This window comes from Colobus angolensis, unplaced genomic scaffold (genome assembly GCF_000951035.1).
Source record: "Colobus angolensis palliatus isolate OR3802 unplaced genomic scaffold, Cang.pa_1.0 Scaffold26, whole genome shotgun sequence".
NCBI classification, from domain to species: domain Eukaryota; kingdom Metazoa; phylum Chordata; class Mammalia; order Primates; family Cercopithecidae; genus Colobus; species Colobus angolensis.
Window position 1 is genome coordinate 8,335,452 of NW_012115821.1, and position 7,555 is coordinate 8,343,006.

Consider the following 7,555-nt stretch of genomic DNA (forward strand, 5'->3'; position numbering starts at 1 on the left):
TTCCTGTACAGCCTGCAGAACCATGAGCCAATTAAACATTTTTTTCTAGTAAATTACCCAGTATCAGGTATTTCTTTATAGTAATGCAACAACAGTCAACTATAAGGGATGAGTAGAGAGAAGGATATACTAAGTTGGGGTGTTAAGTTGTTGCTGTAGTCCAGTGGTTTAACTAAAGGGGGAACAGTGGAACTAAAGAGAAGGGCACCCATTCAGGAGTCCCCCATCAGTCAACTCTCCTTATGAACTACCCTTCACAGGACATGGCTTGGAGCTATCCCTGTGTGATCATTCCCTGGACATTTGTAAATGTCTCCCTGAAAAGCCAAAAAGCCAGCTGTAGCAGGAAAAAACCAGGTCAAAACACAATCTCCCTTGTTCTCAACATTATTCTTCCATTGAACATGTCTGAGATTGCATAATCCTATTCAGGTAACCATGACAACAGTTGACTCCTATTGAGATAGCAATTGATTGAAACCTCTAAGTCAGAGATTGCAAACATGAATACCTGCAGGAGCCAAGCAGGGAAATGTGAGAAGCAGTGGGTGGGGTGTAAAAGGGAGGAGTTGGAATTGTGGTAAACTGTAGAGTACTGGACCAATCCAATTCTGTTGAACTTCAAATCTTTAAGAAGCCTCACATATTTAAAAATGTGATCTGCAGGCCATATTTAACCTGCGGGTCACCAATTTGCTGCCTCCAGAGATACTTTCGTGTTAACTCTCTGTTGAGCCAGGTCTCTCTCGTCAGTGCTCCTAAAGCTGATTTTCCCCTGAGCTTTAACTCAAACATATTCACAAGCATTCAGTTGGCTATTGGCCCATTATTAGACTGCTTTTGCATCTTGTCACTATCTGGTTGCATACTAACCTTGCCTAGCAACTTGTAAGCCCTCTGCAAACTTGGTAAGCTGAGATTCTGGGTTTCTATTCCGAGTCTGGGTGAAGTAAATACATAGACTGGAGCAAGACAATGTCACTTTAGTGACCTGGAGTCATTATTAAGCATAATCCTTTGGAAAATACATGAGTTTCCTAAAGAGTCCTCACTAATTCTGGCTGTCCCAGCTTTACTGGGATTTGGGAGACCTTTGCATGTGGGGAAATAGCAACTGGGGGCTTTTCCACCTGGCTCAAGCAAATCCTCTTGCTGAAGCTTTTGCCCTTTTGAGAGAAGGAGGTATCATGTTACAGATCACTCAGCAAGAACTGTGTCACAGGGAGTATATACAGGGTGCCTGGCGACACAGTGTTTTTCCTGGGAAGACTCTTTACCAAGGGGTGAACTCCCCAGAAGTCAGCAAAGGTGCAGCTGGAGTAAAGTGTCTTCGAAGAGCCAACAGGCTTTCAAGTTAAATCATGCCTTTTTTTCATTTGTTTTTTGTGTTGGTTGCTGCCCCAGGTTAGTATTTCTAATTTACGACTCATAAATAGCTTTGAAATAATTATTTGGTAGTCTATCAGTTGGCATTTACTCTCTAACTTCTCAGCGTTGGTCTTTAAAATTGTCCAGTGCTCTGGATTGTACCACACTGGAAAGTCAACATGTGAATCAAAATGTCCTCTCAGATGCTGTTGATATCAATGGGAGTAAGCTCTTTGGAGAGCAATTTGGAAATACCCGCCAACATCTGAAATCTCAAGCCTCAGAGCCAGCATTCCACCTCTGGAAAGGTATCCTACACAAGAACACAATAATATAAGGATAAATGTAGGTGTATTTGTAATAACAAAAGCTAGAGGCAACCCATATGTCTACCCATGGAGGATTAAATAAATGGTGCTTCATGCATACTATGGATATTGGAGCCATTAAAAGAAAAAGGTTGGTGTGGGTGTTCTAACACGCAGGTAAGGAGGTAATCTGTGGTGTACTGTGGAGGCAGGATGTGCTAAAACTATAAACACAAGAAGATCTTTTAAAAAAACACCTATCTATATTCACATGCCAACAGGCATAGAAAATTCTGAAATAATGTATAACAAAGATTTAACTGATTATTCCTGGAGATTACGAGTGAAAGTGGTAGAGCAGCAGAGGTGGGGAGAAATATGTAGGAGATTTAAAATTTTTTACTTTATAGACTTTACTGTTTGACTTCGGAAAAGAATATAAATTACATTTATACTAAAAAATTGAACCCAAACGTTTAGAAATGAATCACAAAAATTTTGAATGCATAACAAGACAATGATTTAAATATTTTTTTCTCTCATTATGGGATGAATTGATTCATAAAATAACTCAACTGATGAATTCAACCATTTGCTTTAGAATCAACCACTTCTAGAGTTGGAAAAGAGCCAAACTGTATTATTCACAACAAAAAAATCAAGTAAAATATGTTCACTCTTATAAGAATAAATGATGGGTATCTTAAAGACTGAAAGATCTAATGAAATGTAAGAAATATTTTACTTCAACTTAGTTTGTTATATTTTGACTTTTTGGTGTGTTTGGGTAAAGATTGGTATCTTGAATCTGGAGTCACACACTGGAAATGCTCAGACATGTTTGGCCTCTAGCAAGTTTGTCCAGCGTGTGGCCCGTGGACAACATGCGACCCAGGACGGCTTTGGATGTGGCCCAACGCAAATTCATAAACTTTCTGAAAACATTATGAGATTTTTTTTGTGATCAAAAAAATTTTTTAGCTCATCAGCCATCATTTGTGTTAGTGCATTTTATGCGTGGCACAAGACAATTCTTCTTCCATTGTGGCTTAGGGAAGCCAAAAGATTGGACACCCCTGGCCTATAGGATGTTTTGAATATCAGAAGATTTCACATAAAAATCTCCATTTCAGGATCCTCATAAAAAATTAAGAGTCACTGGCAACTCGGCCCACATTCCCATATAGGCAGAGGAGTGGCAGCCCAGTTGGGTGGGAACAAGCTCTCAGTTTACCACAGTCCCTACTGCTGCCAGTGCTCTACACCAGCCGTCAGGCATTATTTTACAATCTCCATGAACAGAGTTCAACTAGTTTTTTCTTTTTAATTTTAAATTAATTTTATTTTATATATTTTTTCTATTGGCTCTGTCTTTCTGGAGATGAATTTTTTTTTTTAATCTCCTCTTGTCCTTGAGTATGAAGAGGCAGCCTCTCAGTTTCCATCATTTCTATGCCAGCATTTTCACATAGCATTCCATATTTTTTCACAATTTGTCTCTGTGATACAGCTATGAGCCTACGATCATTTTTATTCTTTTTATTTTATTCTAGAGAAGGGGAGTTGCTATATACCTGCCAAGTTGAACTGAGGCTCAAGTGATCTTCCCATCTCAGACTCCCAAGTAGTTGGGACTACAGGTATGGGCCAGTGTGCCTGGCTCTATTCTTTTTTTTTCTTTCCAGATGGAGTCTTGCTTTGTCGCCCAGGCTGGAGTGCAGTGGCGCCATCTCGGCTCACTGCAAGCTCCGCCTCCCGGGTTCACGCCATTCTCCTGCGTCAACCTCCCGAGTAGCTGGGATTACAGGCGCCCGCCATCACGCCCAGCTAATTGTTTTGTATTTTTAGTAGAGACGGGGTTTCACCATGTTAGCCAGGATGGTCTCGATCTGCTGACCTTGTGATCTGCCCGCCTCAGCCTCCCAAAGTGCTGGGATTACAGGTGTGAGCCACCGCACCTGGCCATGCCTGGCTCTATTATTATTATTTTTACTTATTGACTTAATATCGGAAAGTGAATAGTTTTTTTTGTTTTTTTTTTAAGTAACTATTTTGACAGGAAATGCATAATAAAATGCCAGCTCTACTTACTTAACAGTTTGGGCTGAGTGTGGTGGCTCACACCTGCAATCTCAGCACTTTGGGAGGCCAAGGCAGGCGGATCACTTGAGGTTAGAAGTTTGAGACCAACCTGGGAAACATGGCAAAATCTCATCTCTACTGAAAATACAAAAATTAGCTAGGTGTGGTGCTCACGTCTGTAATTCCAGTTACTCGGGAGGCTGAGGCACAAGAATATCTTGAACTTGGTAGGTGGAGGTAGCAGTGACCCGAGATCACATCACTGCACTCCAGCCTGGGTGAGAGATTGAGACCCTGTCTCAAACAAAACAAAACCAGTTTGGTGGATGGGTTGATATTCTCAGAAAATTATGATCCCCTTTTCTAGAGATTATCGTATGTTAAGGAATTGAGATTGTTTTTCAGAATATACCTTTAGTGGAAAACCAAATTATTCCCAAGTTTCTCAGCACATGCAAATATATTGAAGAAAAACCTAAAATCAATTCACTCTTTAATGCAATGGCAACAAGATGCCATCGAATACCGATATAAGCCATCATTGACATGGCCCAACCTGTGGAATTGAATAGAGAATCCAAACCAACAAAATGACATGTAGTAGCAAGTTTTCAAGTGCATTCCTTGTGACAAAATAATAAGGTCTTGACCCATAGGTCAATAGGATTGATCTTCTTCAGTTAGCAAAAAAGGATAATTTTTCCTATTCATTTATTCACCTAATCATTCCACAAATACCTATTAAATGCCTACTATGGACAGACACTGTTCTTGGTACTGAGCATACAGCAAGGAACAGATGAAAGTTCCCAATTTCATGACACTTGTATTTTAAGTGGGAGGGGGATAGGGAGGAGGCAAAACAAATTAACAAATAACGTGAAATTTGAAGAGATAGAAAGTGTCTGCAGGGGTGGGAAATGTTTTTATTTGGCATGAGAAGACTTCTCTGCTATAGTGACATTATATTAGGTTGGCACAAATGTAATTGAGGTTTTTACCATTACTTTTTTTTTTTTTGAGATGGAGTCTTGCTCTGTCGCCCAGGTTGGAGCGCAGTGGTGTGATCTCGGCTCACTGCAAACTCCACATCCTGGGTTCAAATGATTCTCCTGTCTCAGCCTTCCAAGTAAGTGGGAACCCAACACCATGCCCGGCTAATTTTTTGTATTTTTAGTAGAGACGTGATTTCACCATGTTGGCCAGGCTGGTCTTGAACTACTGACCTCAAGTGATCCACCTGCCCCAGCCTCCCAAAGTGCTGGGATTACAGGCAGGAGCCACTGCGCCTGGCCTGCCATTACTTTTAATGGCAAAAACAGCAATTATGTTTATGCCAACCTAATAGCAGAGACCTACAGGAAATGAGTAAATGAATCATAGAGAGATCCAGGGAACGTGCACCTTGGATGAGGAGAATGGTCAGGGCAAAGTCTCTGTGGCACAGACTGCTTGATATGTGCAAGGAACAGAAAGGCCTGTGTGGCTAGAACAGAAGGAGGGAGGGCAAGAGTGGTAGAATATGAGGCCAGACAGATAACAAAGGGCCTAGCATGTGGGATCTGGAGGCCATTGTAGGAGTTTAGCCTTTTGCTCTGTGTGAGATGAGAAGCTCTTAGAGGACTTTGAGAAAAGGAGTGATGCTAACTGATTTCAGGTTTAGTACACTGGCACATTCACTGTGGGCAGCTCAATCATGTAAGATGTGCTTATTGATATTTTCTTACATAATCGAAATAACCCCTGTATTAATTTTCTTTTCACGCTGCAACAGATTATCCCAAACTTGATGATGCCTTTAAAACAGCGTAAATTTGTCTTACAGTTCTGTAGTTAAAAGTTCTGACATGGGTCTTATGGGGCAGAGCTCAAAGTGTTGGCAAGGCTGTGCTTCCTTCTGGAGGCTGGAGGGCTGAATCTGTTTCCTTGCCTGTTTCAGCTTCTTTAGGCTGCTTGCATTCCTTGGCTCATAACCCAACCCCCTTTGTCTATCCTAAAAGCCAGCAATGTTGCATCTTTCTGACCATGCTTCACTTCTCCTTCTGACTCTCTTCTTACTTTTAAGGACCCTTGTGATCACCCTGGGTCAATCCAGATCACCCAGCGTAGTTCCCCATCTCAAGACTCCTAATTTATTCACACTTGTGTTCCCTTTGTGATGTAAATTAGCACATTCTGGCTGGGCACAGTGGCTCACGCCTGTAATCCCCACACTTTGGGAGGCCGAGGTGAGTGGATTACCTAAGGTCAGGAGTTTGAGACCAGCCTGGGCAACATCTCTACTAAAAACACAAAAATTAGCCGTACGTGGTGGTGGGCACCTGTAATCCCAGCTACTTGAGAGGCTGACAGGAGAATCATTTGAATCTGGGAGGTGGAAGTTACAGTGAGCCGAGATTGCGCCACTGTACTCCAGCCTGGGTGACAGAGCAAGACTCCGTCAAATTAAAAAATAAATAAATAAATAAATAAATAAATAAAATTAACACGTTCCCAGGTTCTGGGGATTAGGAAGTACATATCTTGACATAGAGAGTGGTAAGGGGAGGATTATTCTATCACACCCCCCCAAGCATTATTACTTTGCTAAATAACCATAGTCCCCCACCTCCAACATAGTGTCATATACCCCTAATAGAATGTAAATTTCGGCCATGGAGTAAACGTTCTGAATAAGGTTTTGCAATGTGTTACCCAGAGGGAAGTCAATGAGCAAAAACAGAAAATATCTAGTTATCAAATCTTATAGTTCAGAAATTTTCAGACCATTGTTTAAACAGAAAGGTTGTATGTATCCTAAAGCACACCTTTGGAAGTAGAAGATAATTTTTTGATTCAGGAAAGAGGATGGTGAAAATATACATGACTGGAGAGAGGCTTGCAGCCACCTTCATTGAGAGGCTTGCAGTCACCTTCATGAAATAGATTCATGAGGTTTTGGACAGGAAAGGCTCCTTTGATGGAGACCAAAAAAAAAAAAAAAAAGCACATTAATTCTCCAGCACTTCAGTGCCAGAGGACACCACAGGTACCGACAGATGGAATTGGGCCAGTGTGCACTGAAAGGGTAAGGGTAAAAGGGATGTGGGTGGTTGGGGCACTGAGAGTGTCTGCCTCACTGCTCTTTCCTGGATACATCACATTTCCTCCTGGGCTGAGTGTACCTGGCCAGGGAGTGAAGGGGCAGGTAGGAGGCCCTATTCATCCTTGTGAATTTTTTAAGTTATACCTAATGCCTAGGGACCAACCTTACCATTCAATAAAAGCTTGACCAACTAAATTGGAAGAGAAGTTTTAATTTGGGAATGAAGAGGCAATAGGACCTGAATTCAGGGCACTTTAAAAAAATTATTTGCTTTTTCCAAAGATGTTCTGAGAGTCGAGCCTTAGTTACCTTTGCTAAAACCTTCACTGTAAAGAAAAAGCTCAGCTGAAATTAAGGGGAGCAGAGAATAAATAAAAGAGAGAGAAAGAAGACAAGAGAGAAAAATACAAAGTAAGCCAGCACAGTAGGAGATATAATGACTTTTTGTTTCCAAATGCATTGTGACTTCAAGCATTGAGTAATTTCATGACACCACAGGGTTAGACAGAAGTTGTATGGAATAACATCATTGAGGGATCTACTTTAACCCCCAGTTCATACATCCCATCTAATAAAACATAATGAATTTATGTAAAAAGAAACTCTACATTTTCTATGAGAATGAATGGCAAATCACAGTGGCCAATAATCTGTATCACTTATCTTTTTTTTTTTTTTTTCACTTTGGATTTTTTTTTTCTTATAACAAACT